Genomic DNA, 12,434 nt, shown 5'->3' on the forward strand with positions numbered 1-12,434 from the left:
GCCAGTAAGTCTAACCTCTATTGTTGGTAACATATTTGAAGGGTTTCTGAGGGATGTTATTCTGGATTATCTCAATGAGAATAACTGTTTAACTCCATATCAGCATGGGTTTATGAGAAATCGCTCCTGTCAAACCAATCTAATCAGTTTTTATGAAGAGGTAAGCTATAGGCTGGACCACGGTGAGTCATTGGACGTGGTATATCTCGATTTTTCCAAAGCGTTTGATACCGTGCCGCACAAGAGGTTGGTACACAAAATGAGAATGCTTGGTCTGGGGGAAAATGTGTGTAAATGGGTTAGTAACTGGCTTAGTGATAGAAAGCAGAGGGTGGTTATAAATGGTATAGTCTCTAACTGGGTCGCTGTGACCAGTGGGGTATTGGGACCTGTTCTCTTCAACATATTCATTAATGATCTGGTAGAAGGTTTACACAGTAAAATATCGATATTTGCAGATGATACAAAACTATGTAAAGCAGTTAATACAAGAGAAGATAGTATTCTGCTACAGATGGATCTGGATAAGTTGGAAACTTGGGCTGAAAGGTGGCAGATGAGGTTTAACAATGATAAATGTAAGGTTATACACATGGGAAGAAGGAATCAATATCACCATTACACACTGAATGGGAAACCACTGGGTAAATCTAACAGGGAGAAGGACTTGGGGATCCTAGTTAATGATAAACTTACCTGGAGCAGCCAGTGCCAGGCAGCAGCTGCCAAGGCAAACAGGATCATGGGGTGCATTAAAAGAGGTCTGGATACACATGATGAGAGCATTATACTGCCTCTGTACAAATCCCTAGTTAGACCGCACATGGAGTACTGTGTCCAGTTTTGGGCACCGGTGCTCAGGAAGGATATAATGGAACTAGAGAGAGTACAAAGGAGGGCAACAAAATTAATAAAGGGGATGGGAGAACTACAATACCCAGATAGATTAGCGAAATTAGGATTATTTAGTCTAGAAAAAAGACGACTGAGGGGCGATCTAATAACCATGTATAAGTATATAAGGGGACAATACAAATATCTCGCTGAGGATCTGTTTATACCAAAGAAGGTGACGGGCACAAGGGGGCATTCTTTGCGTCTGGAGGAGAGAAGGTTTTTCCACCAACATAGAAGAGGATTCTTTACTGTTAGGGCAGTGAGAATCTGGAATTGCTTGCCTGAGGAGGTGGTGATGGCGAACTCAGTCGAGGGGTTCAAGAGAGGCCTGGATGTCTTCCTAGAGCAGAACAATATTGTATCATACAATTATTAGGTTCTGTAGAAGGACGTAGATCTGGGGATTTATTATGATGGAATATAGGCTGAACTGGATGGACAAATGTCTTTTTTCGGCCTTACTAACTATGTTACTATGTTACTAGGTGTAGTTACTCACTATTAAGAATTTGTACTTTTAATCCAAAAAATTGAACCCAATACACTTTCATACTAAAGCAAAATGTGTACGGCCAAAGTCTAATAATCATCTCAGAGGTTTTGTTGCACAGTGCGAGCACAGTGTACGCTACCAGGATTTTCTGGCGTTTGAAGCGAGCAGTCATGTGTCTGCAAGTAGCCGATTTCCATACTTCCAGCAACTTTCCGACTAGACGTGTCCGGCCTTGCTCAATTGACTTGAGTTGCGCGTGTAGTCGACATGTGACCGCATGATTTTAAATAGTATAATTGCGGTCAAGTGACCGCCCGCTACCAGACTGGAGATTCCTCACATCACACACGCTGCACACTGTGAGCATTCACAGAGAGTGACTGCAGACCTAAACCTCAATCCTGAATAATCTCTTGAAGTATAACTAATAAAGTAGGGGATAACCTCTTTAAAGCTAATTTATAGACCAATCAGACCCATCATGTCTAGACTAGCTATGGAGTTTAGCATTACATTTTCTTGTTGTGATGAGTTACATTTTCCTCAGGCTTTTATAATGTTGCTGAATTATTGGCTCATAGACTGTGATATAAATCCTCTTTATTACTCTCCATATTCAATTCTAATACAATAAACTGTATGAACACAAAGCATTGTGGGTATTTATTACTGAACAGAGACCTGTATTTTGAGGTTCTTTACCTAAGCCTTACCCCTAGATAAAGAATGTGTCCAGATATGTAATGTGCAATGTGCTGAATTTTATGACAAGTATCCATGAATTTAATCAGTGTGCTCTCAGTGGCAGTCATTTGAATAGTCCAGTGTCCCAATACTGAATGAGCTGCTATCTATGTCCCCTTCACAGCAGGAAATCTCAGCACTACTTCAACCAATAAGCAGCCCAGCAGCTACAAGAAACCAGTTTTAGGGTCACTCACAGGCTGTACTGTGCAGCGTGGTACTTAAACAATCTGTACCTACTGTAATTTCTACAAATCTACAGTGGGGAAAGAAAGTATTTAGTCAGTCTCCTCAAAACACAACGAGTTTTGTTTCTACTGAACAGTTCGACTTTTGGTTTCATCAGACCATAGGACATTCTCCCAATACTCTTCTGGATAATCCAAATGCTCTCTAGCAAACTTCAGACGGGCCCAGGTCTGGCACTGCAGGATCTGAGTCCCTGGCGGCGTATTGTGTTACTGATGGTAGCCTTTGGTACGGTGGTCCCAGCTCTATGCAGGTCATTCACTAGGTCCCCCCGCGTGGTTCTGGGATTTTTGCTCACCGTTCTTCTGATCATTTTGACCCCACAGGATGAGATCTTGTGTGGAACCCCAAATCAAGGGAGATTATCAGTGGTCTTGTATGTCTTCCATTTTCTAATTATTGCTCCCACAGTTGATTTCATCACACCAAGCTGCTTGCCTATTGCAGATTCAGTCTTCCCAGCCTGGTGCAGGGCTTCAATTTTGTTTCTGGTGTCCTTCGACAGCTCTTTGGTCTTCACCATAGTGGAGTTTAGAGTGTGACTGGTTGAGGTTGTGGACAGATATCTTTTATACTGATAACAAGTTCAAACAGGTGCCATTACTACAGGTAATGAGTGGAGGACAGAGGAGCCTCTTAAAGAAGAAGCTACAGGTCTGTGAGAGCCAGAAATCTTGCATGATTTTAGGTGACCAAATACTTATTTTCCACCATAATTTGCAAAATAAATCAGATAAGGTGATTTTTTGGATTTGTTTTCTCATTCTGACTCTCATAGTTGTGGTCTACCTATTATGTCAGTCACAGGCCTCTCTCATCTTTTTAAGTGGGAGAACTTGCACAATTGGTGGCTGACTAAATACCTTTTTCCTTCCTGTACCTACTAGTGTGCCTGTCTAAACCAACCACTTGTCACCTATTAACACCCTGGGAACTAGGACAATTATATGAGTGTAATGTACGGGCTCACCTGTGGTACAGCACAACAGTTTACAATGTTACAATCAATTACATGCTGGGTCAGCAGCTAGGCGTGGATTAGGATTCTTCATTATGGAACAAACAGGAAACATGGCATTGATTTTGTTGATAAACGTGGCCTGAAACAGTCACTATGCCGATCTCACTACAGGCTCTATTTCAGGTTTGAGCATATTGATGCTAGAATGTAGTGAGGTGGTGCAGTGGGCCTTAGTTTTCTTACAGACCTAGGTCTGCTCTGGACAAATAATTGGGGTATACAGATGAATGTGAGGTCCCTCCAGCAAGTAAACAGTATTGTTAATGACTGTTACTTAACTGCTCCGCAGTGTCCAACACCTATCAAGCTAGGTCCTGGATTTTTCCAACTTTCAGTAGCATTCCTGGAAGAAATCTCCTCACATCTGGAAATGTTCTGTTCATGGACACAATCAGCTTCACTCTGCCGCTGCTCTTGTCTTGGTGGGATGCTTCTATGAAAGGATGTCATTGGATTCCCCTCCAACACATCCTGTTCCTGTTCTCAATAACTGCAGACTGCCCTTAAAGTGAACCTGTCAGCAGGATTGTGCACAGTAACCTACAGACAGTGTCAGGTTGGTGCCATTATACTGATTAAAATAATACCTGGGTTAGGAATCTGTCTTATGGTTGCTGTTTAATCTTTATTTGCAATTTTCAATTATAGAGCTTCTTTGGGAAGCTTCTTTCTTTTCAGCGTTTTTTCAGTGGTTTTCACCCATAGACTTGAATAGGTAGTGAATTTAGGTATTGAATAGGTAGTGTATTTCTCACACCCACACGGTTCGTACCATAGAATCAACTATCTTTATGCTCCTAGATCTTTATTATCCAATGTACAACAAACATACATAGTTCCTTCAATATTCTCAGACCACTCCTATGTTATAATTGACTTAATTTTATCCAAATAATTCTCCACATACAGATTTTGGCAACTAAATGACTCCTTACTAGATAATCCTTCCACCAAAACTCGTATCAGTAAAGCTATCCAAACATATTTTGAACTTAATAATAACGCTGAGATTTCACAATTATCCCCTTACCGACCTCCACCATACTATTACTGCGGAGGTCGGATCCCCTGCTTTGATGTGGGCTCCGGCGCTGAGCCCACCTCAAAGCCAGTACATGTCAGCTGTTTTGAACAGCTGACATGTGCCCGCAATAGCAGAGGGTGAAATCGCGATTCATCCGCCGCTATTAACTAGTTAAATGTCGCTGTCAAATGCTGACAGTGGCATTTAACCGGTGCTTCCGACCGCATGGCCGGAAATGACGTCATCGCCGACCCCCGTCACATGATCAGAGGTCAGCCATGCATCAGGAAGGTAACCATAGAGGTCCTTGAGACCTCTATGGTTACTGACACCAGCCTGCTGAGAGCGCCACCCTGTGGTCGGCGCTCATAGCAACCCTGAAATTCAGCTACATAGCAGCGATCTAATGATCGCTGCTATGTAGCTGAGCTGATCGAGTTGTGCCAGCTTCTAGCGTCCCATGGAGGCTATTGAAGCATGGCAAAAGTAAAAAAAAAAGTTTTAAAAAATATGAAAAAAATAAAAAAATATAAAAGTTTAAATCACCCCCCTTTCGCCCCATTCAAAATACAACAATTAAAAAATCAAACCTACACATATTTGGTATGCCGCGTTCAGAATCGCCCGATCTATCAATAAAAAAAGAATTAACCTGATCATTAAACAGCGTAGCGAGAAAAAAATTAGAAACGCCAGAATTACGTTCTTTTGGTCGCCGTGACAATGCATTAAAATATAGTAAGGGGTGATCAAAAGAACGTGTCTGCAGCAAAATGGTATAATTAAAAACGTCAGTTCGGCACACAAAAAATAAGCCCTCACCTGACCCCAGATCACGAAAAATGGAGACGATACGGGAATTGGAAAAATGTGCATTTTTTTTTTTTGTTAAGCAAAGTTTGGAATTTTTTTTTACCACTTAGATAAAACGTAACCTAGACATGTTTGGTGTCTATGAACTTGTAATAAAGGCACAGATGACTGGCCTCGGGGAGACCAAAACATATAACACTACGGAGACACCATCACGTGTTTCTCAACGCAGTGATTCCAGAACACTGCCCCCATCCCTTATGGGAAATATGCAGATGCATGTAAAGAAGCTGCGGAGACACCATCACGTGTTTCTCGACGCAAGCAGTGAATAGCCAGGCCTTTCCCCGGGAAGGAACAACCACGGGAAGGGCAGCATCCTATGAAGGAAAGCCACCTATGCCAAGCATGGTATCCATCCACAGACAGCTGTTTCGAAACAGCTGTCTGTGGATGGATACCATGCTTGGCATAGGTGGCTTTCCTTCATAGGATGCTGCCCTTCCCGTGGTTGTTCCTTCCCGGGGAAAGGCCTGGCTATTCACTGCTTGCGTCGAGAAACACGTGATGGTGTCTCCGCAGCTTCTTTACATGCATATGAACTTGTAATGACCTGGAGAATAAAAATGGAAGGTCAGTTTTAGCATTTAGTGAACCTAGCAAAAAAGCCAAACAAAAAAACAGTGTGGGATTGCACTTTATTTGCAATTTTACCGCAATTGGAATTTTTTTCCCGTTTTCAAATACAAGACATGCTAAAACCAATGATGTCATTGAAAAATGCAACTTGTTCCGCAAAAAACAAGCCCTCACATGGCCATATTGACGGAAAAGTAAAAAAGTTATGGCTCTGGGAAGGAGGGGAGCGAAAAACGAGGATGCAAAAACGGAAAAGGGCAAGGTCGTGAAGGGGTTAATATTGTTGGAAGCCCATAATTCAGTGATACAAGGAGAACTCATATCCATTGCATCCTACTTCAACAGAATAAAAAGCAAAGAACTAGATTCTCTCCATGGAGAAATAATCAGCCTAGAAACTCAACACAAAAAAAACATTACTCTCACAAACTCTCCTAGAGCTTAAGGCCAAGAGACAAAAATTAAAAGACCTCCTTAGAGTACAATCAGCTAAGTTCTATGCTTCGTGGAGATATCGCCTATTTGTTCATGGAGGCAAAGCTTCTACTAATAATTAAGAAGAGACAGGCACGCACCTTTATATATACTATTAAAACCAAAGATGGCTCTAGAACCCAAAATTATTCCCAGATAGAGAAAGAATTTTTACAATATTACAAATCCCTATACCAATTACACCCAGGTGAAGGAGGGTAGACAGATAATCAAAGAAGGCAAGACATCCAAGCATTTCTAAAAAAATCTAAATCTTCCAACCCTATGTATCACCCAGCAACAACAACTCACCAAACCATTCACTCTTTTGGAGCTCCAGTCCACCCTGTCGAATTGCCCAAAGGGAAAGGCCCTAGGTCCAGACGGTTTTTCAGCACACTATTACAATTCTAATTCTGTAATACTGCTTCCCCATCTCCTTAACATGAGTAATGCTCTTCAGAGAGGTGAAACGGCGCCACGCCAACTTCTGGAAGCCAGAATTTCGCTAATTTACAAAGAAGGGAAAGATCCGGAACAATGTGGCAGTTACAGGCCTATTTCTTTGTTGAACACGGATCTAAAATTATATGCGAGATTGATGGCCAACAGAATTGCAGTTGTGCTGCCTCACTTAATCTCCTTAAGCCAAACTGGTTTTGTGAAGGGGATAGAGGGGAAGGACAACACATTTAAGATTTTACATCTCATGCAATATGCAAAAATAAGAAATACCCCTTTAGCCCTAATGAGTATGGATGATGAGAAAGCATTCGACAGGGTGGACTGGCTCTTCCTACAAGAAACTTTATTAAGATTTGGCTTTCCCCCACCTTCCATAGCTGCAATCATGGACTTATACTCTGAGCTCACAGCAAGAATTAGGCTAAATAGCTCCCTTTTGGATTCGTTCCAAATTCTAAATGGAACGAGACAAGGCTGTTCACTGTCTCTGCTACTTTTTGTCATGACACTTGAACTGCTCCTACCAGCTATCCAACAATGTGATGAAATTTAAGGCATATGAATTCAGGGCACCCACTACAAAACAGCTGCATTTGCAGATGACCTCTTGTTAGTAATATCTAAACCCTTGAGGAGCATTCCGGCCATGAAGGAAATCTTGGAGTACTACAGCAAACTCTCCAATTTTAAAATAAATGAAACAAAATCAGAGATGTTAAACCTAGGCCTGTCTAATACTATAGAAGATAAGCTCAAATCTGCATTCCCCTTCCCCTGGCAATCTAAAAGCCTAACGTACCTAGGTATCCAGCTAAGTGCATCCACTAAAGATCTTTTTGGGCTTAATTTCAATCATCTACTACAAACTACAACCACTAGCCTTCGATCTTGGAAAGATACCTTTCTATCCTGGATAGGTGGGAAGAACATTCTAAAAAGTCTCATACTTCCAAAATTTATATACGCCTTTAACATGCTTCCAATTCAAATTCCCACCTCCTTTTTATCTAAAATTTACCCTCTTTTTTTCAAATACATTTGGCAAAAAGGCAAACCATCTATTAACTCTAAATCCCTCACCTTACCAAAGGACATGGGTGGGAAGAGAGCCCTGGACATTGTTAAATACTATCAGGCACCTCATCTATCTAGAACAATTTACTGGATCAGGAACACAGAAAGTAAACCGTGGCTGGACATAGAAAAAGCAATGTCCCCTACACCCCTGGGCTCTGCACTACTAGGTCACATTAAAGTCCCGACTTTAACGGACCACAAAAAAATACACACACTAGCTACAATTAAAATTTGGAAAAAACTTGGCAGTATCTTAGCACCTCCTTTCTCCTCATTAACTAAAGTCACTGACCTAATAGATTCCCTTCCTACTTGCTACTCACACATCTTGATTGATCAGTTATTTGAAGAGGGGGATTTGCTTCCACTGCAAGCATTGCACAAAATCCCTGGGCTATCGGGCCTCAACGTCCTGCAATATGGAAAACTTTTCCATCTTTTTTGCCAACAAAAACTGCCAGATTGAGCTAAGTAGACCTTTAACTCCCTACAAGGTTTTATGTGCCAGATCGAAGACCCCGACCAAAATTCTCTCAACAATTTATCAATCCCTAACCAAAATAGATGCACCCATTGGGAAAAAGACATAGGCACCTCTTTCTCCGAACTTCAGATTAAACATATTTATAGGAACTCTCATGGTCCTTCAAACTGTGTACGTATTCAGGAAAACTCTTTCAAAATTATCACCAGGTGGTACATCACGCCAAAACGGATGCACAGATGGCACCAGACCTCAACTATCAACTATTGGAGATGTGGAGCTAATGATGGTAGCTATTTACACACCTGGTGGTCATGCCCGCTGATTTGCACTTTCCGGAGGGAGGTGTCCCCGATCATACAAAACCTATCGGGCAAACGTGTCATTTTGAATCCGGAAACTGTTTTTTTTTTTTTAAATCTTCCAATGTGACCTAATGATAGATATGCCTCTACGTTAGCTCAGTTCATTATGGCGGCTGGGAAATCTCGGATTCCGTCAAACTGGAACACAGCGTCCATACCCTATTGAGCAGTTATACCACGTAGAAGAATTGAACAAAAAAAGCCCAAATTGAAAGATATTTTTCCAAGTTCCTCCACCATGCTCACAACCCCAGTGGGGGAGCCTCCCGGGGAGATACTCAATCACAATTACCAAAAGGCCACTCCTATAGACAGCGGCATAAAGAAAAAACGGAGTTGATGTCCACAAGTATTAACAAATTTTATTGGTTACACAATTTACAACCATAGCCATATATATATATATATATATATATATATATATATATATATATATACACAAGTCATAGTTCAATAAACATTAATTACAAACGAGAAAGAGGGTGGAGGTAGCAAAGATGGAAAAAAGCACGGTGTGGATAATCCTAATGCCATTTATATTTTTCTAAAGTGCATAGTGCAACTAGTGAATGGGCCTAGGACCAGGCACTGTAATGCTTCCAAAAAATCATGAGTCACTCACTATAATCAGGTACACTGAGCCCTGCGCACAGGCTCAAAAACCGAAGATCAGATCAGTAATCAGAAAACAGGGGGGGAGAGGTAAACCCATACTAGTCCTTACCCAGATGGTGGCAACCAGGATACTCCACGCCGTGGACCCAACGCGCATTTCGCGTCAGCTTCGTTGCTTTTTTCCATCTTTGCTGCCTTCACCCTCTTTCTCGTTTGTAATTAATGTTTATTGAACTATGACTTGTGTATATATATATATATATATATATATGGCTATGGTTGTAAAATGTGTAACCAATAAAATTTGTTAATATTTATGGACATCAACTCCATTTTTTCTTCTATGCCACGTAGAAGAATTGGCAGCAAAGGTCAATCATACCTCTACGAATTTTCTTAACATCTGAGCACCCTGGTGCCTTCTCAGGACGCAGTCATCCTTTTTTGCGGCCATGTCAACAAGACTGGTTAACATCCCAAGGTCCTATCACCTTACCTCTCCCCACTAGTCCATCCGCTCTTTTTCTATCCTCGCTCTCTGTACAAACCCACTCTCACTACATCTCTACCGTTCGCTACTTCTACTCTGTTGTTTAAGAATATTACAACAAGATCGAAAGTAACTGTATTCATATAAGTTTGGTAATATTGTTTTATATGATAAATATATGACATTCATTTTACCTGTAAGGCTAGGTTCATATTGCGTTATTGGGTGTCCGCTAACGGACTCTGTTACATGATGCAATTGTCGCAACTAACGCTATGTAACGCATCCGTTAGCGCACCCATTGATTGCAATGTGCTAACGGATCGCTAACGCATCGCAAACGTATGCCATTTTTGGCATGCGTCTGCGATGTGCCGTTATTTTCGGACGGACCTCGAACGCTGCTTGCAGCGTTCAGGGTCCGTTCCTCGCTAGCGCAGATCGGGCATCTGCGCTAGCGGGATTGCCGAACGCAATCCCTTTTTGGACATTGCGTTAGCGCAATCCGTTAGCGTATCCGCTAAACGGATTGCACTAACGCAATGGGAACCTAGCCTAATGCAATTAATTTACTACACTCTGTTACGGTTCTTTTTCATCAATATATATGTAATTTGTTATTACTTAATAAAAAGAACATTGAAAGAATAATGGAGAGACAATTTTAAAAAAGTTCGTGGAGAGGAAGAGATTACATAACGTTAGAGATTAATTTCTGAGAAATGTGCATATGTAAGCAGGTTGTTTGAATGTACAATATAGACAAGACCAGACGGGAGAAAACAGTCAAACTATTTATTTCTCAAAAGCGAGCGGGAAATGGTTAATGATAACAAACAATAAGTTGCATAGAACATAGAATAGATTGTACAATATGTTACATAGCGTAGTAGGTCATCTGGCTCATTTTTACTATTATAACAGTCCTTGTTTGTAGTCTGGCAACTGCCTAGCAAGGATAAGCGTCACAGTAATATACAAGGTAATATACGTAGGTATCAATGCAAAGCTTCCCTTCTTGATCACAGGATCTAGCGGGGGTCTCCGTTATTCCTGCTAAGCCCCAAGTCCTTCTAACAAAGTCTTGCAGGGCTCTTTTGGTCTCTCTGGCATCAGCCAGCCCCCATCTCGCCTGCTGCTCTACCCCTGCCCAAACCCTGTACCTCACATAAATGCTGGAAGCAACGGTCCAACTCACTCAAGTCTCCTATTCACCACCACAGGCGTCAGTTGGTTACACAGACGTGTGTCTTTGTGGATCGGGATAAAAAGAAAAGCCTAAGGTTAAATTATACATTTAATCACACTAGAAAAAAAACACTATATACACAATGGATATACATATACGGTGTCGGACTGGGATGCCAAGGGCCCACCAGTAACATTTACTTTGGGGGGGGGCACTTTTAACCTACATACAAATATTACACTACCATCAATCACAAACTTACCTATATCTCTATGTAATAATAAACTGGGAAGTTTGATTAATGAATTGTGAGATGAGATTTTTTCCTCTACACAGTGAATAATAAGTGAATTATACCAAGTACTGCCCATTCAGTGGAGTTGGGGTCCAGATCTGCACAGGGGCCCACCAGGGGATTCCCCTGTTACCCTATGGGCCAGTCCGAGCCTGTACATATATAATGTACAATGGATAGATATGCAGATACAGGTGGTAGTACAAAAAATATAAGCAGATGAAACATAAGTCAGTTACCAGCTTGATGGTAGGCCTTTGGAGCTAGACCACATGGGAGGTGTGACCTCCCTTGGCAGAGAACAAAGACCCAAAGCCATCCTAAAAGCACTCAACCCCTTGGTCAATCACTCCCCTCCCCAGCCCCTGGTTGGTCAATCACTCCACTCCCCAGCCCCTGGTTAGTCCTAGTCTCTCTCCCCTGAGCTTTTGGTAGCTGAAACTCCAAAACCTATGATGAATAATAGCTTCTCTAAGGATGGTCATTGGGTGATAGTTTTGTTACCATCAGATCCAGTCGAGGCCCCATTACGCTTGGACACCAAACACAGCCTTGCTACCTGGCTTCTATTAGCTGTTCTATGTATCAGACTACCCCTGGGTGCTAGAATGGGTTGAGACTACCTCCCTACCCACGTCCTCTGCTCTGCTAATGACCTAAGAGTAACATCCTCAATAATCTGAACCTCCCACTCCAGTCTCCAAGACTTCTCGTGTGCTGCACCAATTCTTTAGAATGCACTATCCAGGACACTTTGATTATTCTCCAATACCCACAGTTTTAAGCCCTAAAATGCATTTCTTTAGACTGGCCTACGGCCTCAACACACTTATTTAACTTGCCTTGTTTTGCCCATGCAAAATTTTCTTCAAAACCAGAACCCTCATCTCATCTCATCAATTTATTACATTGATGGCTGGACCATACAACAAAAGCAATTGTTACCATTCACCTTTCATGTCTCCCCTATTTCTTCATAGATTGTAAGCTTGTGAGCAGGGCCCTCACTCCTCTTGGTATCTGTTTATATATGTGTTATTGTTGTGCTGTAATGTCTTTTATTGTCTGTACAAGTCCCCTCTAAAATGTAATGTGCTGCG

Source organism: Ranitomeya imitator, chromosome 1, assembly GCF_032444005.1.
Source record: "Ranitomeya imitator isolate aRanImi1 chromosome 1, aRanImi1.pri, whole genome shotgun sequence".
Taxonomy (NCBI): Eukaryota; Metazoa; Chordata; class Amphibia; order Anura; family Dendrobatidae; genus Ranitomeya; species Ranitomeya imitator.